Genomic DNA, 23,304 nt, shown 5'->3' with positions numbered 1-23,304 from the left:
ACTGCAACCTCCACCTCCCAGGTTCAATAGATTCTTCTGCCTCAGCCTCCTGAGTAGCTGGGACTACAGGCGCTTGCCACCATGCCCAACTAATTTTTGTATTTTTAGTGGAGATGGGTTTTCACCATGTTGGTCAGGCTGGTCTTGAACTCCTGACCTCAGGTGATCCAAAGTGGATGGCCTCCTCGGCCTCCCAAAGTGTTGGGATTACAGGCATGAGCCACCGCGCCCGGCCATCAGTTTCTTATAAAGTTACATACACTTCCCATATGACCTAGCAATTCCACTCCTAGATTTCTACCTATGAGAAACACATACATTCCTTCAGAAAATGAGCACAAAAGTGCTCATAGCAACTTTATTCATAATAGTTTCAAACTGAGAACAAATGCAACTTCTATCAGTCAGCCAATGGATAAAGAAATTGTGGTTTAAACATACAATAGATACAATTCATTAATAAAAATGAATTAACTAACATGTAACAGCATGGATGAAGCTCAAAAGTATTGTGTCAGGTGAAAGTGGCCAATTATAATACATCATGCTATATGATTCCATCGATAGGAATTTCTTAAGAGAACAAAACTATACTAATAGCAATCACAGGAGTTGTTGCTGAGGCCAAGTTATGAAGGGAGGAAATTTACTACAAAGGGGTGTAGAGTAAAAGGAATGTTCTGTATCATGCTGGTGATAGTGGTGGTATACACATGTCAAAACTCATCAAGTTACATGTTTTAAATTGGTGAGCTTTATTATATGTAACTTATACTTAATGAAACTGACAAAATGTCAGCCCCTGATACTGGGGTAATCTCTGCAGGAAGCAAAAAAATAATTCTTTAGTTATTTTGCCTTTCTTTTCACTGACATCGGTGTTGGTTATACACATCACAGCTATTCATCATGTTTCATTGAAATCTAACATTCACCAAAAGTGAAGATGATTGTATAAATAAACAGAAATACTCTTTGGGAGGATGGTGTATGCTTCTATTGGTAGAATGAAGTGACAGGAAAAGTAAATAATAATCAGTCATAATCTAATTAATTGCTAAGTGGTAGAGCCTAATGTGAAAAGCTCCATGGAGATGATAGCTCCTTTGGCTTTAAGTGCTTTAATGCCTCTTGAATCCCAGGTGTGGAGAGAAAGAACAAGAAGAAAAAAAAATCTAATAGCAAAGCTGTCAGACACTTTGGGTCTTTGGCTCTCAGGAAGAAAGGTCACTCTGCTGCCTTTTCCAAAATGCTAACAGTAATCTTTCTTAGGCAGCAGCAGTAGTTCTATTATCAGCTGAGCAAGTCCCATTGTCGGTGATTGACAAGGTTTCCACCTCCAGATTTCTTCCATAACTGTGCTTAACAACTTGGGGCTTGCAAGCTCCTGCTCATGAGGAGAATTGAGCAGGGCTTAGGCGGCAGAAACCCAGCATGGGTTTCATGCGGTGTGCGCTCCTTATTACTGCACTTTGCTGTGGAACGTTCTGCTTGGAAAGCAAGGCAAGAAAGGCAGAGAGAACTTTGGAAATAGGAATACACTCAGCACAACCCAAATACTTCTAGCTGTGGCTACCTGCAAAAAGTCCAGTGTGAGTGGATAACATTTTCACTTGAAACTGAATATGAGGTGATAGGTTAAAGGTCTATTTTAACAGAACCCTGGGAAATGACCCTGGTTCTGTCGGTTGGTAATGGGATGGTTCAGAGGATTTCACCTCCAAGTTATATAACTCATATTGTGCAGTACACGAACTAATCCATCAGGTCCAGCTCCATGGGTGTGCAGCTCAGAAGAGCCCATTCTTGGTTTAATGCTCTCCTGTCACCATCCTGAAATTAACACACTTTGATCTTTTTTTTTTTTTTTTTTTTTTTTTGAGACAGAGTTTCATTCTTGTCCACCCAGGCTGGAGTACAGTGGCATGATCTCAGCTCACTGCAACCTTTACCTCCTGGGTTTTTGTTTTTGTTTTTCCTTTCTTTCTTTTTTTTTCTTTTTCTTTCTTTCTTTCTTTTTTTTTTTTTTTTGAGACAGAGTCTCGCTCTGTTGCCCAGGCTGGAGTACAGTGGCACGGTCTCGGCTCACTGCAAGCTCCGCCTCCTGGGTTCCCGCCATTCTCCTGCCTCAGCCTCCCGAGTAGCTGGGACTACAGGTGCCCGCCACCTCACCTGGCTAATTTTTTGTATTTTTTTGGTAGAGACAGGGTTTCACCATGTTAGCCAGGATGGTCTCGATCTCCTGACCTCGTGATCCGCCTGTCTTGGCCTCCCAAAGTGCTGGGATTACAGGCATGAGCCATTGCACCCTGCTGACCTCCCAGATTTAAGTGATCTCCTGCCTCAGCCTCCCAAGTAGCTGGGATTATAGGCACTCACCACAACACCTGGCTAATTTTTGTATTTTTAATAGAGATGGGGTTTCACCATATTGGCCAGGCTGGTGTTGAACTCCTGATCTCAGGTGATCCACCTGCCTCAGCCTCCCAAAGTGCTGGGATTACATATGTAAGCCACGGCGCCTGGCCTCAATTTTATTTTTGAGTTTATGTTTTATAAGTGAAGCACAGCAGGACAATGGAGCATGTACCTGAGCAGAGGAGTTGCATGCAATATACGTCTGTGCCATTCCATGGCACTCCATTCACAGATAATGCACACACCATGCTTTGTACAAAATCCCAGTGGACCCTTGATGCATGGAAGTGAAGTGAGACTTAAAGTGAGGGCAAGGTGAGCACATTACACATAAGACTCCACAAGTGGGTCCATGGAGACTGCCGAGAGGCCACACTTTCCGTTTGAACCAGAACATGCTTCAAATGTAGAGAGTAATAGCATTCTAAAAAAAAAGGAACAACCAAGGAATTCTTACCATATTCTTTCCTAATTGTGTTATTTCCTGGCAGTAGCCAACCACTTAGGCTGAAAGTAACGCTGTAGGAGAAAAAAGGAAACATAGGGGAACTTGTAGTTACATGCTTTCCTTTAAATTCTTCATTATTTCCCCAAAAGCTGAAGATAAAGCATGTTAGAATCTGTTCATATCAAAGTGCAACAAATACAGATGAGCTACTTTTGTTCATTGTTTCTACTGTTCTGGTACAAATGAAATACGTATACATGTGGAAATTACAAAATATGAATCATGTATTATAATTTTGGTGATTCTGCACATGAGATAGTCTTACATGTTCACTTAAAACTGGCATGCTCACTATAAAGATAAATGGTGAAATTCTTGCTAATAATTAAATATTTTAATTTCTATTAACTTTGAATGACATTAAATACCAAAATACCATGACAAATAGAGACTGCTGAAGAAAGAAAATATTTATATTTTAGTTTTTTTTTTTCTTTTAAGAGTCAGGATCTGACTTGGTCACCCAGGCTAGAGTGTGGTGGGGTGATCATAGCTCACTGCAGCCTTGATTTCCTGGGCTCAAGTGATCCTCCTGTCTTGGCCTCCCAAAGAGCTGGGATTACAGGCATGAACCACTGTGCCTGGCCATTTAGGACCTTTAATGGGACTTTTTTTTTGGTTTCTGTTTTTTGAAGAGGGATCCCTACATTTTAATTTCAAACTGGGCACTGAAAATTATGTAGCTGGGGCCCTGCCATCAATACTGAGTTCTCTCTCAAGTAAAATGTATTAGTGTTATTTTGCATATCAAATATTGGCTGTGGAGGGCAGCCACAAACTGTATTGATTTTGTTTAACTACTCAGCTTCCTAACATGAGTCGAATAGTACATAAACTTTTCCTGTTTTACGTAAGGCTGTGTTTTTGATGTAAGGCATTAAGCAATCCATCAAACAATGCTACATTATAAAAACTTTATAATTTAGTTGAAGGAACAAATATTTACATAGCAATGTCATATGTGCTATCTAAAATAGACATGAAAACACACAGGAGAGAGAATGATGTAATTGAGCCTGGCAGGACAATGGGAGTTGTCAAAACTTGACCGAACTGGCATTGTTTCAGCAACGTTGAAGAATGAAAAGTTTTTGCAGGTTGTTGGTGAATCGATGGAAGGTCATTCTAGGCTAAGGAATATTTTATTCTCATAATCAGATTCGCTACAGTGTACTCTGCTTTTGAGCTGGATAATTTGTTGTTAGCATTCTTTCTGTTGAGTTTAAAATCATGAATACACTGACAGATGTTTTTAGGTTTTTTTTTTTTATAAAGTAGGACTCATTTTTGTGTTTGTGATGACATACATGGTATTTAAAATTTTTGTTTTTTTTAACCATTATAGGGATAAGAAGTGATATTTAAAATAATAATATGTATTTATACCATTATTTTACCATTGTGGTTATAGGTATTCAAAAAGGTGTTTTGCATTTTGAGCAATAGCCTGCCAGCTTTTCTGGTGTTACTGGTGGGAGAAGATGTATAAAAGTAACTGTGAGAAGATGTATAAAAGTTACCGTGGTGGTAGTGGGCAAAAAGAATCATACAGGAGTTTTGGAAAAATTCACTGAGAACTTGGTCCTACAAATAACACCAATAACAAAATGATGAATTTGGGGTTACAATGCAAGACCCATTTAGTATCTGGGATGCTTTTGAAATTTGATGTTATGATGACACTCCAATGTATTAACTGGGAGCAATATCCTGCAGGGATCAAAGAACACATCTGAAGTTTCTTTAAATCTATTCTAAGAGATGTTTGTGGTAGCTGCAAGGCTTTCATCAGACCCTGGGAGGTCTGATGTCATGAAGGTCACTGTTACTATTTTGACAACATGGAAAAGATAAGCACTGATCAGACAGATAAACATAGTTTATATTTTGTGCTGATTTCTCCATTGCCTGTGATAGCAGCAGTATGGATGTCAAGGAAGGAATTACGGTAAGGGAGGTGGAGGAATTGATCAGGCATCTGGATGGCCAAAGGGAACACGTGCTAAGAGGAAGTTTTAGGCTGTCTTTTTCCACTGATTACTACCTCTTTCCTCATGTTCTCCTTCTCCATTAATTCAAATGGCCGTGAGCCCAGCCCTCCCTTCTCACTTGGCCGTAGAGCTGGAATCTGTGCTCACAATGGAGAAATGGGAAGTGCAAGTCCGGCTGGAGCAGGGTTGGCTGAAGGCTATAGTTAAACCGTGTTTACTTATAAACCTGTCCATGTTGGACGCCAAGGTATGTGCTCTGAGAGAGTGTTTTCCTCCAGAGATAAATGTCTTACTCCCATCCCGCCACTCTCAAAAGAGGCTTTTATAAATGATGTTCTCTCTCTTCTCTTTGTTTGGCTTTTAGCAGCAGGAAGCCAAGAAAAGACCCAACTCTGGTTTGAAAACCCTGGGGAAGAGTTGCAAAAATAACACCTGCAGGTGTGGAAGGCTGTTCAGTGACCCCCGGTGTGCAGAAGGCCATGAAGAAATTATGAGATTAGAGGATCGAGACAGTGACAGCAGCTGCTTTTCAGCAGCTTTCTCCTGTTGCCTCGAGAATAATTCAACTCTAGCAGACTTACTTAAGGCCTGGGAAAATAGTGCAAAGTGAAGAAAGGGCTAGAAATGGTTGTTGTTCTCCCTAGGGTGAGAGGAAGTATTTGAGCTTTCCCTAGGATATTGAGAAGTACATGGCTGAGCAAATCATAGCTGGAACGTAGGAGAACATACCTCTGTACTTTGCATTTTTCTAGGAGAAAAAATGAATCTACCTAAACATTGAGAGCATCTTAGGTAATTTATGGGGAGCATTAGCAAAGCCAGGAAAGCTTACAAACCAGACTAAACACCTCAAAGTTTTAAGAGTGTGCAGAGAATACAATGAAGAAATAATAAATGAAGATTAATGGCTTACTTAAAAAGGATTAAAGCAACTTTCAGTTTAAAACTGCATGTAGCTAATAGTCCCTTACACAGACTTTTAATTTTCTGCTGAACCACCCCGATAAAGACCGAAACTCATAATTCCACCCAAACTGGAAATTTCAACCTCTTTCCACAATCCTGGCAATTAGAATGATTGTAAACATATTTAAAAGTGTATTTGGTAAACTTTTCAAGGGCCCAACCACTGACTCACCTGGGCTCAGAAATGCCAAGTTCTTACCAACAGCAACAACAGCAACAAAAAGGCAGAGGCCAATAGCAGCAGAGTTGTTGCCGTTTGAAATATCTAGAGTTTTTTCAATCTTTGTTATCTTTTCTCTTTTATCTATCTTGAGCCTTTTACTTATACTAGTTGAGGGACCACAACTCTGAATGCAAAACACAAAATGAAACAAAAACCAAAACAAATTAGCAGGAGGAAGAAAGGAGGGAACAACTCAGAATAGAGAATTTGACCCTGGGAGAGTAGCGCAGTGAACACCATGGTGAGGAGTGTGGTGAGGGAGACTCCTCGCTAGTATCTCATCTGTTGATAACATCAGAGAGAGAGCCTGGGAGGGTTGGAAAAGATCTCAGTCTACAAGAGTCTCAATTGGTAAAAGAAGGAATATCACTGAACTCTTTTCATTTGGTATGTACCACTTCACATTTGACATCTTCCTTTTACTGGGAAATAATATTTAAAACATAAATTTCGGGCCTAGGTTTGCTTACTGGCTCCCCTTAGTAGAGAGAGCTAGGAAAACAAATATGTGCATTTGCATATGCATGCATATATCAGGAATTGTGAGTTTACATTGATACCTCAAGTGCAAGCCTGTGGGGCTCCTCTCGGCCTTCTCTGACTTCACCTTGGTAACTCTGTTGTGAGAACTGGGACTTTCAACAACATGAAGATATTCATTCACTTGTTCGATACCTTTATAAGCCCCAAATAGTTTCAAAGTTTTCATATCCGCACCACTAAAAAAGGAAACCTACTAAGAATGTTCACTATATATTTGCAGCTTTTAGTTTCGTTAAGGCTAAGAGTATATGGTCAAATTACAGTGTTCAAAAAGGACTTGGGTAGGTTCTGTTCCCTCATACATTTAGAATGCACATGTGTCTGTTTCTTTGTGCATTCAGTTTTAGGATTCCCCCCATTCTTGTTGGTTTAAATTTATTGTCTATGTGAAATACTGAAGTTATTCCGAGTGTTAAAAGTATATACTTCATCCCTTTTCCCCTCTACTCATCGACTTCTCCTTAGGTGATTAATTTCATTAGTTTCTGATTCAGATTTTCTGTGTTTCTATTTGCAAAAAGAAGCAGATATATTTATGATTTTTATATAAAAGTTATACTATATTTAATATTTTGTACTTTTAACAATATATCCTGGAAGCTATTTCACATCCATGAACAGGTATGCCTGCAAAGGCACAGATAATGTCAATATTGGGTTTGTAACAGAAAAAAGAGTCATGAATAACAATATCATAAAGTCACAATCTTCCTGCTTGAAATTAAGGGAAATCTGATTATATAACTAGGGTCATCAAGAACGATCAACATGAAGACCCAAGGTGGCAAACCTTCTAAAATTAAAGGAAAAAGAAAGAATCCTGTGGTTACATGGACAGATGATAAAAGGTCACCTTTATGAGAGGAGAATAAGGCTGGTTCTGAAGCATCCTTCGGTGACAGAAGACAATAATGCAAGGTCTATGGACTTTGGAAGGGGAATACCCAGTTAATATATCATCTGTTTATAAATGTAACAGAGATTTTCAAATATACAAGAACCCATGGACTACAATACACAAAAAATGCCTTTGAAACTACTACTTATAAGTAAAATCAAATCAACCAAAAGGAGAATAATCAAAACAAAGAACATAGCAATGGAGGAGCTGTTCAATCAAAAGACTAGTATTGAACCTATTTAAATGTAGAACTAAGATTATGTTTGGAATTATTGTTATGCAGCAAAATTTAAATGTTATAAATATTGAAAGAAATGCATACATAAAATATAATGTTTGTATAATTATAATGGACCAAGCTAAAGTCTCATTTTGATATTTTTTTTTACTTTTAAAAAAGTAAAAGTTAATTCCTGTTTACTTTTAAAGAAATGGTGAAAAGAAATAGAAGCATGAAGATAAAATCTAATAACAGACCATATGCTTTCTAAATTTGGGGTGGAAAGAGTAAGAGAAAAGAAGATATATACCAGAGAGCATATAATCAAATTATGGGAAACTGTAAGAAAAAATAAAAGGCCCAATTAAGCCAACCTTGCTGTCATAACAGTGATGAATGGGATAATATTGTTTTTGTCAACCAAACATTTTATCACAAGAAAAATCAAACTGAAAAGATCATTCCATATCTGTCGCCAAATAGCAACATACATAGAAGTTACAAACAAAAAATTCTAAATATTTTGTAATTTCTAAAATCTGCCCTATTTAATTACATTTGGATCAAAGAGTACATTAAAAAAACTAAGAAAATCGTAATAAAAATACAACTTTAAAGACCTATGGCATGTGGATAAATCTTTGATTAGAGAAAAGTACAAAACTTTTAATATTCATCTTGCTAAACAAAAAAGACTTATAAGTAAATTACATTCTATATATTCTACATGAGAAATTAGAAAAGGAACAACAAATTAAGTCAAGTGAAATGGAAGGAAATAAGCTGGAAGCAGAAAATAATTTTTAAAAGTGAGGAAAAATTTAATATAAAAAATCGATCCATGAAAAGATTCTTTAAGGGGAAAAGACAATAAACTAGATAATTCATTTGCTAGCTTAATTAAAAAAACCACAGAAAACAGAAAATAGTAAATGAAAAAGAAAATTTTTAAAAATTATGTAACTCTATTGAAATACATTTGGGATCCTGGAATGGATAATTTCCTGGGGAAACAGGAATTACCAAATTGTGAAAAGGGGAAACGTAAACAAGACAATAATCATGGAAAAAATTGATAGAATTAGAAAAAATATTTGTTCCCAAACACCACGAGCCTGGAGCATTTAACAAATGAAGCATCCAACATGGTCCTGGAGCATTTAACAAACGGATCCTTCCAAGCCTGTTAATATTATTGTTCTTCGTAGGTATATTTGTCGGTTCAGGCAGCCATACAAAATATCATAGACCAGTGGCTTAAATAACAGACATTTATTTTCTTAATAGTTCTGGAGGCTGGAAGTCCAAGATCAAGGCCATCAGGGGAGGTCTCTTTTCATGGCTTACAGGAACCCACCTTTTTGCTGTGTCCTCACAGGCAGAGAGACCTCTGGCAGTGTCTCTTTCTCTCCTTATAAGGTTACTAGTGCCATCATGAGGGTCCTGCCTCAGGACCTCATTTAAACCTAATTATCTCGCAAAATCCCTATCTCCAAATATCATTGCATTGGGAGTTAGGGTTTCAATGTACAGATTTTAAGAGGGCACAATTCAGCCTGTAGCAGGAGGTTAGGAGGAAGAAAAGGTTTTAGGTTAGATGTTCAAGGATTGTAAGGGAGGATGCTGAGCAAACGCAAAGAGCTTAAATATCATGAAGTGTTGTTAAGGGACAGCGACTAGATCAAGTCTCGTTGTCAACTACATGAATAATAATATAAATATTAATTATATGAATCTATGCAGTTTGGGTTATGTGGGAAACCACATCTGTTAGATATTGGACGTGGGAAAGGTCTTGGGATGGGTAGCTGTGTTCAGCTGCAGGCAATCCCTGAAGAGGGACTCCGCTGAGGGCTATCTGCTGCCGCCACTTTCGGCAGCTGAGAAGGGAATGCTTGAATGCCACAATGAAGAGGACTCCACAATACCCACTCCAGTCCGTAGCTTGTACTGCTTGGATCAATTTTTTTTTTTTTTTTTTGCTAAAAGTTCTGTAATGCTCCTGGAAGATTCCGGTGGACTTCTTTCTTGAAGTAACAAAAGGGGAGTTAATGTGATAAATTACAGTCCTTTTCATTGTCACTGATATTTATCATTTTCTTTTCCTACTATCTAGTCTAGAATCATCAGGACCTCTGCAGTCTAGGTGGCTTACCTGGGGAATGGGAGGTTGACTCAAGTCCTCTTTTTTCATGGGTCTGAGACCCACTTACCATTAAAATTGGGGAGTGGAATACCTGGAAACAAACACACAAGTAGTCACTTTATTTCAAAACAAATGCTTCCCTGTCCCTATTACGTAACAGAAGCCCTACCCGCTCCTGGCCATCAGAGTCAATTACCCCTGTCAAAATGATGGTGAGTCCTTTATTTGCCTTCTTCTCTTTCGGCACCTGGTATGACTAGATGACAGCCATAGTTGAAAATTTAATGGGATTTTTACTCTGCTTCCTTGTGGATATATATTCCTTCTCTGGCAGCCAAAACTATTTACTATCTGTGTATTTAAATACACAGATCTTAGAGCTGTAGGCACAGTATGCACAGATTCCCGAGTAGGTCACTGGGAGTAGTCATATTTTGCTGTTAGGGTCATGCTACAATTGTTGATTTAGAGCAGTGGTTCTTAGCTGATGGTGATTTTGTCTTCTTAAGGGATATATGGCAATATCTGGATACATTTTGTGTGCCACAAGTTGGGGAGGGGGATTACTATGGGCATTTAGTGGATAGAGCCAGGGATGCTGATAAACATTTCACAACACAAAGGACGGCACAACAAAGACTTACCCAGCTCAAAATGCCAATCCTGCCAGGGCTGATTTAAATGATGGAGCCCCTCACCTTTGCAGGGTATCATCTCCAAACCAGCACTTAAGCCATGCCGTCAACAGGTTGTTATAGGAGAAGCTTCTAGGTAGTGAAGTGTGTGATAAACTTGATGAATTATGTGATCTTGTGTGCGCGATCACACCCTCTTGTCTGTAAAATAGGTCCCCTGATCCCATATGATATTATTCAGTATCCTGAGCTAATGGATCAAACATGTGCCAAGTCCATTATGGTGGTGTTGACTGAGGTACTACAGGGAGTAAAAGTAAACTCATGTCAAGTTTGTGTTAGTTCTAGTTAAAAATGAATCACTTCATTTTCTAGGGTTAAAGGCATCCAGTGAATTTAATTGACTGCCGCTGTTTAAGGAGCTCACTTTTTATCTTTGTTACTGGCAGGTTGGGCTTTCAGGAACAGCCGTAACTCCATCAGATTTGTTGAATTGATAGCACTAGGGTGGAAAATGGCAAAAGCTGTCTGAAGTCAACTAGCCAAGCATTCAGTCTAACGAGTTCTTTAATGCCTATTCAGTACCATGTGATACAAAGTTCACATATCTTCATTTACAGATTCATGCACGTACCTCTTCCCAGATCTCCATGTGCTCTATCTTTAGCTCTTTCTCCTTCTAGGCTCCTGATCAACCAGCCATGCCATTCATTATTGCCCTTGTGTTTATTTTTATAATATCCCTAGGTTATTTCTCTTTTCCCACAAATTCAACGATTGGTTGCACTGCCCAAAGCTCTGCACATTGGAAGGATTCCCCTCACGACTGACTTTCAGCAACATCCCTGAATGAGGCTAAAATGCAGTTTTTGTTTGTTTTCAGTTTGGATCCACATGCTGACCCAACTAATCCATGTCCCAAGCTTAGACTTTCTACTTTTCCTTCAACTGTTTTTAAGGAAGCCCCAGGACAAGAGGTGCAGAGTCTCAGTTATGATGGATGACAAGAGAACTGGCCATCTGTTTGTGCAGCTTACTTTTGCCATTTGCCCTACTCATGCCCAACTCTGGATACACCAATTCCGTCTTATAATGGATTGCTGTTGGGCTCACCTGATTTTGTGTCTTGGTGAGTCTGACAGAATCCTGAGTGTGATGGGCAGTCTGAATACAGTCACTTGAAGCTGTCCTGTGGCCAGCCTCCTAATCATCCTAGATTTCTTTCTTTTCTTTCTTTCTTTTTTTTGATTTTGAGAAGGGTCTCACTCTGTCACCTAGGTTGGAATGCGGTGGCATGATCACAGCTCACTGCAGCCTCGACCTCCCAAGCTCAAGCGATCCTCCTGCCTCACTAGATTGATTTTTATTGTGCAGGTTGACTAACACTTCAGTTTGTTGCCCATTAATCTTGCCCTTAGGGATGTCATGCTTTATTACTCATTCTATACCTCTCTTTAGATTAGACCCCACTTGCGGGCATCCAAGCTTGCTGCTCACTACAGTAAACATGCTACCTTGCTTCTGACAATTGAGTGCTGCTACCTGGCCTCTATTACTCTGGCAATCCTGTAACACCCTATTGCTAATCAGGAAGTCAAGTTCTGTAACAGCTGCAGCCTTGGCCTATAAAGCAGAGCTACCAATGAGCTTTTCAGTGCCACTGGTGCCCCCTCACCTGCACTTTTCTGTTGTTTTTTTTTTTTTTTTTTGAGACAGTCTCACTCTTGTTGCCTAGGCTGGAGTGCAATGGCACGATCTCAGCTCACCACAACCTCCGCCTCCTGGGTTCAAGCGATTCTCCTGCTTCAGCCTCCCGAGTAGCTAGGAATACAGGCATGTGCCACCTCACCTGGCTAATTGTGTATTTTTAGTAGAGATAGGGTTTCTCCATGTTGGTTAGGCTGGTCTAGAACTCCCAACCTCAGGTCATCTGCCCACCACGGCCTCCCAAAGTGCTGGGATTCCAGGCGTGAGCCACCGTGCCTGGCCTACATTTCTTATTGCTTTTGTAAGTGAAACCTCCTCTGAGTCTGCCCATGAAACATGGTGATCAAGTGGGTATTCTGACCTGAAGTATCATTTCCAGTCTAGCAAGCCCACTTCTCTTCTTTCATCATCTGCCATGGCAGCTTTGGCATTTCTATTTCACTCAGTGCAGGCTACTGCTTTTGCTAGACTATTAAAAGCAGCATGTTATCATCTCCTTGTGTCATTTTGGCCAGAGTTTTAAACTCTGTGTCACATGACAGGGTTCTTATATTCATAAACTCCTGCTGACTGTGATGGTTAACTTGGTGTGTCAATTTGACTGAGCTGCAGGGTGCCCAGACATTTGGTCAAACATTATTCTGGGTTTGTCTGTAAGGGTGATCCTGGATGAGAAGTAATAATACCCTATTTGTCTTATAAAAACATGAGAATAAAAACCAAATTTTATTAAAATACTCCAAGGAACTAAGATATGGTAACTAAGTAAATCAGACAATTAGTATTTTCATGCTATTTCAACCATGCTAATGATTATTGATACTGGATTCCCTAATAAAGGTGGATGGCTGTAAACATAGTCCCAGGGATAGTGTTTAAATGCAGTGAATATGTCTGAACAGACAAATGCTATTCCCATGTGTATGCATATGACTTATCTTCAGTGCTGATGGTGTTCTCTATTCTATCCTCACATTTACATCTTGCCTTTCTCTTCTAGTCTACCTTCATCATCTAGCCTATTGATTTCTTTCTTTTTTTAGGAATTGACATTTTTCTTTCCCCATTTATCCTTTCTATTTCAAAGGATATATATTTTATTTCCACTTAAGTTTAGGACTAGAGGTTTGTTATTTGTCTTTGAGTGTTACAGTTGCTTTTATTTGCTATTTGCTTTTTCATAGCAGGGCTTCTGTCTCCTTTCTTTTTTTTTTTTTTGACATGGAGTCTTGCTCTGTCACCCAGGCTGGAGTGCAGTGGCACGATCTTGGCTCACTGCGAGCTCCACCTCCTGGGTTCACGCCATTCTCCAGTCTCAGCCTCCTGAGTAGCTGGGACTACAAGCGCCCGCCACCACGCCCGGCTAATTTTTTGTGTTTTTAGTAGAGACAGGGTTTCACTGTGTTAGCTGGGATGGTCTCGATCTCCTGACCTTGTAATCCACCCGCCTGGGCCTCCCAGAGTGCTGTGATTACAGGCGTGAGCCACCGCGTCTGGCGGGGGCTTCTTTCTTAACCTCCACAACATTATGGTTAGAAATGATTTTCTCTCTTTCTTTTTTATTAACTTATTTTAAATATCTGTTTTGCAATATTCTTTTGATGTATTCTGAGGAAGAAAACATGAATGATTTGTTTGTTTCTAGTTATAAGAAAAGTCAATTGGATTGTAGCAATTTGTTCTGGTGACTAACTTAAAACACCCTTTTGCTGAGAGAATGTCACCCAAAATATACTTTAGTGCTGCAAGACATGTATGTGCATAGTGTTGTGTCTAGGTGACTCATTCATCTATAGAACTTTAGATAAGTGACACTATATGCAAGATAGCGGAGAATTCCAGGAAGTATTTGGCTCAGAGGTTGTCAAGTCCACCTCCGGATTTGGTGGTTTGCTGGAAGCACTCACAGGACTCCAACGTCATTATATTAACAGTCATAGTTTATTACAGTGAAAGGACACAGAGCAAAGTTAGTAAAGTGAAAAGGCACATAGGAGAAGTCCAGAGGAAAACAGGCCTCAAGTGTGAAGTGTATTCATATAAAGTACACTACAGCATGCAACTGCTATGTTTTATATGTTATGGACAGGAACCTTTTAAGGCATGTGGTCACCAAGGTTTGCATTTACACAGTCATCTGTCTGCCGGCAGTTGCATACTGCATGATTTGATGGCTCAGCAGAGAATAATTCCTAGACATTTCTTCCCAAATGATACCTCGTGTAATAGATGTAACCTGAAAAATAAAAATCAAAAGACACTGGCATATGACTAGAGTTCCTTTCAGTTGTTAACCACTGTTCCTGCTCATCCATCACATCTGACCAGAATGGAATCTACTGTGATGCCACTCAGGTTTGCAGGTTTCCATTCTGCATTGTCAGGTTGCAAAGGAGTTGGTAGTCTTGGCAAACATGTGGCTTTACTCTTTCCAATATTTGGTCTCATTGTGCTAAGAGACAATATTATTCTCTTCCGCTGAGCCTCTCTCAAGGCAACCATGTAATATCATATTTTCCTTATTGCATAAGCCATTTTTTCTTTCTTTCTTTCTTTCTTTTTTTTTTTTTTTACCTTTAGCTATTGTTTCTCTGTCTCTCAACTGTTCACAGATTTTAACCCAACCCATTCCACCTTTGGAAGGGATGCCCAGATTGCCAGCAACAGTATGAGCCTAACCACTGCTTTACCTTCAGTCCCTTCCTGTTCATGTAGGCCCGGGTACCCAGATACAGAACTAGTGAGATAACTCAGCCACTAAGCAATATAGCTGTAGTCACTGATGACCCCAATTTTTTCAGATGGGATGAAGGCAAAATCCATCCCATCATACCCTTAGGATTTCTGGCAAAATGGTTTAAAGATACAGTCTCAGTTTCTTGCTTAAGTAGCATTCCTATTTCTGGCACCTGGATTTGTAGTGGTCTTCCCAGAACTACTGCATCAGGTAGGAAAAAAGAAAGTTGAACGGAAGTGCGAAGAATTGTATAGTAAAACAGTATCCTCTTCCACCCTCTCTTCGTGAGATCCCAGACAAAAGTGGAGGAGTGTATCCAGGGGAGACCCAGCCTGGCCCCACTCATGTTGAGTGTGAGCGGGCACTCTTTGAAGACATGTAACACAACCCTTCAGCCTTTATCACCCTCGTTTTGATACAAATGTTCCATTTGCTTGTTCAAATTTTCTATCAGACCACTGCTCTGAGGATCATAAACAACAGGATCTATTTAATATGATGTTGCTTCTCCCATTATTAGAACTTATGTGTTATATAATAAAAACGTGTTCTTTTATATGAAACAATATAACTCCAAGGTCTAAAGTGATACAATATTTTTGCTCTTGTTCTTTTGCAGTGTTTTGAGCTTTTGCACCTGCCACTGAGTATGCAAATTCCAGGCCAGAGTTGGCATCGATTCTTGTCAGGACAGGCAGCAGTCTGATATAGCACGAGCTGTGAGTGGGGTCTTCCCCGAGGGGATTCTGCCCCATAGCTATTCTCAGTATGTTACTTTCAGAGCTTTTTTTATGGAGCTAGATAAATGTTTGATAAAGTTTATTTGGAAGAACAAACAAACAAGAGTAAATAGAAAAGCCTTAAAAATAAAGAGTAATGGAGGAGTCACTCATTAAATATAAAAACACATTTTAAAATCTCAGGAACTAAAACAGGGTGGTATTGGCATGTGATGAAGCAGTCAGGTCCATGGAACCTAATAGAAAATCTAGAAATAGACAAAATTCCATCTATGAAAATTTACAACAACCAAAAGCAGCATCTTAAATAGTGGGAAAAGGGAAAAAGGGTGACTTTTTTTTTTGAGATGGAGTCTCACTCTGTTGCCCAGGCTGGAGTGTAGTGGCATGATCCCAGCTCATTGCAACCTCGGCCTCCCAGGCTCAAGTAATTCTCCTGCCTCAGCCTCCCGAGCAGCTGGGATTACAGGTGCCTGCCACCAAGCCTGGATAATTTTTGTATTTTTAGTAGAAACAGGGTTTTATCATGTTGATCAGGCTGGTCTTGAACTCCTGACTTCAGGTGATCTGTACTTGGCCTCCCAAAATGCTGGAATTACAAGTGTAAGCCACCGTGCCTGGCCTGACTTTTTAATTAGTAGTTGTTGCGGGATAACATGATAGGTAGAAAAACACAAATTAGTGTCATTTCCCACACTAAGAAAATTCTTAAATGTTAAATATTTAAAAATAAAAATGAAGTGTTATAAGAACTAGATGAAAACATGAATGGATTCTTTTTCTTTTTTTGAGACGGAGTCTTGCTCTGTCGTCCAGGCTGGAGCGCAGTGGCGCGATCTCGGCTCACTGCAACCTCTGCCTCCCGGGTTCAAGCGATTCTCCTGCCTCAGACTCCTGAATAGCTGGGATTACAGGCACTCGCCACCATGCCCAACTAATTTTTGTATTTTTAGTAGAGATGGGGTTTCACCATGTTGGCCAGGCTGATCTTGAATTCCTGACCTCAGGTGATCCGCCTGCCTTGGCCTTCCAAAGTCCTGGGATTACAGGCGTGAGCCACCACGCCCAGCCTCAATTTCTTTAATGAATTTACTCTGGCCCTGTTTTTCAGTTCTTGAGTCATCTTTGATAACATATATTTTGCTAAAAAATGTTATAATTTAGCTCGATTAAAAATTACTGTTATATTGCTTCTGACATTTTGGTTTTGATTTTAATAATAATGAAAAATATTATTTGAATGCTTATTATGTCACGTTCACTGTTCAAAGTATTGCATATGTATTGCCTAATGCAATAGATCTATGCAGTAGGTCAGGTATTATCTCCTTTTTGCATATGAGAAAGCTGAAGCTCAGAGTGGTTGTGTAACTTGTCCAGTGTTACCCAACTGGCTGGTGGCAGAGCTCAGGTTTAATCCAGACAACAGCCCAAAGCATGTGCTATTACTCACAGTCTTGTATTGTCTCTTTTGTGTATGTCAACGTGTACCGTTTCTAACATGATTTACTTATTTCTCTTGTTAATTTTGTGAGGGATTAGGTTTTTTAACAGACTTTATTTTTTATAGTAGTTTTAGGTTGACAGCAAAATTGAGAAAAGGTACTGGAATTTCCCACATGCCTCCCACCTCGACACATGCACAACCTCTTCTACTGTCAACATCTGATACCAGAGTGGTACATTTGTTACAACTGGTGAGGCTATACTGACACATCATTATTACCCGAAGCTCATTATTATATGAGAGTTTACTCTTTGTGTTGTATATTTGGTGGGTTTGGACAAATGTATAGTGACATGTATCCACCATTATAGTATCAAAATAGTGCCATTAGTATAAATTTCTCTGTGCTCTGCCTATTCATCCCTTTCTCACCACTAACCTCAGCCAACCACTGGCCTTTTTACTATACGTATAATTTTGCCTTTTCCAGAGTGTCACATAGCTGGTATTATATGGTAGGTAACCTTTTAAGATTGGCTACTTGCACTAAGCAATATGCATTTAAGGTGTCTCTATGCCTTTTTATGGCTTTATTGCTCATTTTTTTGGGTACTGAATAACATTCCATTTTTGAATGTAGCACAGTTTATCCATTCACTTATTAAAGCAAATCTTGGTTGCTTCCAAGTTTTGGCAACTATGAATAAAACTGCTATAAACATCTGCATGCAGGTGTTGGTGTGGACAGAGGCTAGCTTTTTAATTATAACTTTTTTAGATATAATTCACACGTCATACAGTTCACCATTGAAAGTGTACAGTTCAATGGTTTTTAGTATAGTCACAGAGTTGAGCAACTATCACCACAATCAATTTTAGAAAAATTTCATCACCGCCCAAGGAAACCCCACACCTGTGAGCAGTCACTCTCCATTAACTCCCAATCTCCCCAGCCCTTGGTAACCACCAATCTGTTTTTTTATCTCTCTGAATGAACCGATTTTGGAAATTTCTTAGTATTATACAACATGTGGTTGTGACTGGCTTCTTAGCATAGTGTTTTCAAGACTCATCTATGTTGTAGCATGTATCAGTATTCCGTTTTGGTTTATTCATTTTTATTTATTTATTTATTTTTTAGATGGAGTCTCGCTGTGTTGCCCAGGCTGGAGTGCAGTGGTGCAATCTCGGCTCACTGCAAACTCCGCCTCCCGGGTTCACGCCATTCTCCTGCCTCAGCCTCCCGAGTAGCTGGGACTACTGGTGCCCACCACCACGCCCAGCTAATTTTTTGTATTTTTAGTAGAGACGAGGTTTCACCATGTTAGCCAGGATGGTCTCGATCTCCTGACCTCGTGATCCGCCCTCCTCTGCCTCCCAAAGTGCTGACCATTTTACCACTGAATAATATTTCATGTATGGACTCCATATTTTATATATCCATTTATCAGTGAGTGAACATTTGGGTTGTTTCCACATTTTGGCTATTATGAATAATACTGCTGTGAACATTCATGTACAAGTTTTTGTTCAGGTGTATATTTTCATTTCTCTTGAGTATATACCCAGGAGTAGAATTACTGGGTCATGTGGTCACTATGTAACATTTTGAGGAAATTGTCCAACTGGTTTCAAAGTAGAATTACTGGGTTACTATGTAACATTGTGAGGGAATTGTCTGACTGGTTTCTAAAGTGACTACCATTTTCGAATCTTACCAGCAATGTACAAGAGCTCCATCTTTTTCACATTCTCAGTAATACTTGCTATTGTCTTTATTATTTTAGCCATCTCAATGGGTATAAAGTGGTATACCATTGTGGTTTTGATTTGCATTTGCTTGCTAACTCATGATGTTGAATATTTTTTTCATGTACTTATTGACCATTTGTCTATCTTCTTTGAAGAAAAGTGTTTTCAGATTCTTTGCCTATTTTTACTTGATATTTTTTATTATTGACTTGTAGAATTTCTTATATATTCTAGAGTTAAGCCTTTTATTATGATTTGCAAAAGTTTTCCCGATTTTATGAGTTGCCTTTTAAATTTCTTGATGGTGTCCTTTAAAGAACAAAAGGTTTTTGTTTGACAATGTCCAATTATTCTATGTTTTCTGATGTCAGTTTATTCTGACATATCCTTGGAAGTTTTTATTTCAATGATAATGTTTTCATGAAGATTCTTTCTCAGGTCTATTTATTCCTTTCTTATATTTTTCCTGATTTTTTTTTTCCATTTATCTCTTTGTCTACCTATATGTCTTTACAATTTGTTTCCTATTGTTAGTTTATTTTAGGTAGGTAAGGGTATTTGCTTTTCTGTTTTATGCATCAGTTGATGTTCCCTTCATGGTGCTTCCATGACAGTTTGTAATTTTTTATTGATAACTATTCTGCAGATAGGGTAACTAGTCTCGCGGAACCCTATGGGCTCTGAAATGTGAATGGGTTTCTCCGGAGAATGCTAGGTCATACTTTTGTTAGGACTACAGGCATTCCAAAGGCTCTGGACAAAGTGTTATGTGAATGTTAGAGCTTGTGTTTTATAGAACAAATGAGTATTGTAAATTCAAACTCCATTTCCAAGCTAAAAGAAATAGACTTTAGGTTTGATTAATCCCTGATGATTTTTTTTCCTCATTCAATTCCTAAAATAAAGAGCAAGCTTCTTTGCTGCTGCTTTAGGCTAATGGTTAGGGAAGTTTTTTTGCAACTCTCCCCTTACATCATATTTATAGATTGGATGTAATTTGTAGATATAACTTTCTTTGTTAGAGATGGAAACTAAAGGGATAAAGATATTGCCAGATTCTTGTTAACCATCTTTACCTGCCTCTCCCTCAGGAATTCAGGAATTTCAGTCACACTTTTGAAACTCTGGCTCAGTACATTTTTTTCCCCACACCAATTTCCACTTTCTGTGTTTACTATTCTATTTAAGATATTTACAGTCTGCCTAGTTCTGGAATTATCTACATGGAGTCATTAGTGCTTGCCCTGTGTCCTTCTACAGCAGAGCTGCCACCATGTGACATCAATTCTACTTTTAATGTCTCCCTTACTTCTCCAATCAGCTCTAACCTCATTGTCACTGTGCCCGTTTACACCCTCATTATTTCTTACCAGGACTATTGCAGTGTCTTTCTAAGTGGTTTCTCTATATCCACATTTCCCCTTAGACTATCTTCCGATGTTATTTAAGACAGAGATTTGATCATGTGATCAACTTACTTCAAAAGCGTTGGCAGCTGCCCATTGCCTAAAGATAGAAGTGGATATACATTTTATTTTTCCAACTTCTTCCCTTCCTATTGTTCACTACATTACTTACCTTGCAGCCAAACCAATCTATTGAATTTCCCCAGGATACCCCATTTATAATCACACCTCTTTGTTTTTCCTCCGCCAGAATTACTGTCTCCAGTCCATAGGTAGTTTCTACTATTTATTTAAGGTCCAAATCAAGGGCCATTGCCTCTGTATATCTTCCCTATCACATAATGGAAGCTCATCGCTTTCTTATTTATGTTACCATTTACTTTTTGCAAACCTCTATTTCAGCAGTATCTATATGAACTTTTACATGACTGTTTTGCCTTTTAGAATATGACCTCCTGCAGAGCAGTAGCCATTTTTTGTTCATCTTTGTCATCTCTCTCTGGCTGGCATGTTGCTTAGAGCATAACAGAGGCTCAATAATGTTCTTTAAATATATTAACGAAATAATAAAGCTATATTATTACATCAAATTAGCAACAGGAAAATGTTTTCAATTTTAGACAATATTTGTCTTCTCATCTAGTACCTACTACAGTGCAGACTAATAATTCAGTGGGGGGCCTAATTCTAAATGATACCTGCTGATACGGAAGCAAAATTAGAATCTTTGAATCTTGTTATCCTCTTCCTTAAAATATGACTAGGAATTCGTGGTTTTCAGTTGCTATGGAACCAGATAAGCAAATATAACCAGTAAATTATTTGTGTTAACTAATATTGGTAGGGATTTTTAAAAATGCTGTTGTAAATCTTCTTACTTCAATTACAATATATGTTCACAATAATACATTTAGAACACATGGACAAAATTTTATGTATAATATTACCCTTTGTGAGACAAACAATAATTTTGAACACATTTATGTAATATAGGTAACAAAACTGAAGCCAGAGGGTATATTCCGTTTTGTATTTTTGCTATTTAAAATAATATATTAAAATAATCTATTATTTTGGATGCATTCAACTGTAAGTAGCAGAAAGTTTCAAGTCAAATGGGCCTAGCGGTAAATAAATCTATTTTCTCTCATCACTGATAAAGGTTAAGAGATGACTCTGGTTGGCTTATATTGAGTGTGATCTCTCTGGGGACTGCACAGAGGGTCACGTTTCTTGAGTTACATGAGGAGGAGGAGGGGTAGCTAGATTAACAAAATCAGCAACCTATTCCAAAGGAAGAGGGTGGGGGCGGAAGTATATTGACATTAGGCAACCTGCAGTGTTAATCACAGATTTTCCTCATTTTTTTTTTAAAGAAGTGAATCCTATTTCATTTAAAATCACTTAGTTCTCTGATGTTAGATATTTGGATATTTTTCTTCAATATTTTAATATAAACAGCACAGCTGTGGAAAATCCTATAACTAAATGATTGTGAAGATCATGTTTATATATACAATTTCAGGTCTAAATTAAGCAACATATTAAAACTTTGAAATATATTGAGGTGTTGCCCATGGGAAGGTCACTCATTTTTGCCAGCAGTATGTGAGAATAATTGTTCCTTTGACAATATTGAGCATTAAAAAAAAATCTTGGCCAGGACTTTTTAAATTGTGTTGAGGAAAATCTATGCTTGTACAGAACCTGAATTAGGCTAGTATGGGTAATGTCACAAGCTCATTTAGGCTACCAATGCTTCTTTAAGATTATTGATGTTGAATTTGTATCAAGCTATTGTTTTCTCAATCCAGGCTCCTTCGTCTTTTAACAATAGTTGCAAATGTTTCCTTAGGAGTAGCAAAGAAAACAGAACAAAAACAAACAAACAAACAAACAAAACTTAAGTGATTCATGCATAAGAAAATTTTGGAAAAGCCAAAGAGAATCTTAGAAAGGATAGATTTTATTAGAATGAATCAACATTTCTTTTATAACTTTCCAAACATCCAATTATCTATAAGGGATAATTGGGCCTGAATCAGTATGTATCTTGCTTTGTGACCAACATGTGTTTGTGTGTGTGTGTATATATGTGTGTGTGTGTGTGTGTGTGTATGTGTGTGTGTATATATGTGTGTGTGTGTATATACATACACACATGCTGGTCACAAAGCAAGATATATATATATATGTATATATGTGTGTGTATATATATACACACATATGCTGGTCGTATGTATATATACGTGTGTGTGTGTGTGTGTGTGTGTGTGTGTGTGTATCTCCTCAGGAATCCATTTAGCTCCTACATTACTAAGACCAATTGGCTGATAGACTGGGAGGCCTGTGAAAGCTGCGGGTAAATTGATACCAGAGCTAGTGCCTATGAGCCATGCCTGGCTGCTCTTGAAATCCTTCAGAAGCGTGAATTATTATTATGTAATAGGTTATATATTAATATACAACATATTATATATTTATTATATATTATACATATGTAAAATAATTATACATATATATACTTATTAAGACTTTTTTCCTTGATCAGGGTTCTGTAGTTTAAAGGTTCCATTATTTCAAATAGGTTGATAATTCCTAGGCCAGGTATTAAGTTCATGTGAGACAAGTGCTTTTTACTCTTTGCAAAAGTTGTGAAGACATTTAGATGTCATCGTGGTGATGATTTAGTTTTTTTTCCCCTTAAGTTTTTTATTATTTTAGATATAATTCACCATTTAAAAGTATACAGCTAAGTGATTTTTTTTTTAGAAACATGTTAACAACTTGTATTTCTAGGTGGATGGTGTACAAAAGAGTGATTTGCCATATATTTTTTACTTTTTCTGTGGGTTTGAATTTTTTTTTTTTTTTTTTTTTTTTTACACTTTAAGTTCTGGGATACATGTGCAGAACGTGCAGGTTTGTTACATAGGTATACACATGCCATAGTGGTTTGCTGCA

This window comes from Macaca thibetana, chromosome 15 (assembly GCF_024542745.1).
Source record: "Macaca thibetana thibetana isolate TM-01 chromosome 15, ASM2454274v1, whole genome shotgun sequence".
Classification (NCBI taxonomy): domain Eukaryota; kingdom Metazoa; phylum Chordata; class Mammalia; order Primates; family Cercopithecidae; genus Macaca; species Macaca thibetana.
This window is presented reverse-complemented; position numbering follows the sequence as displayed.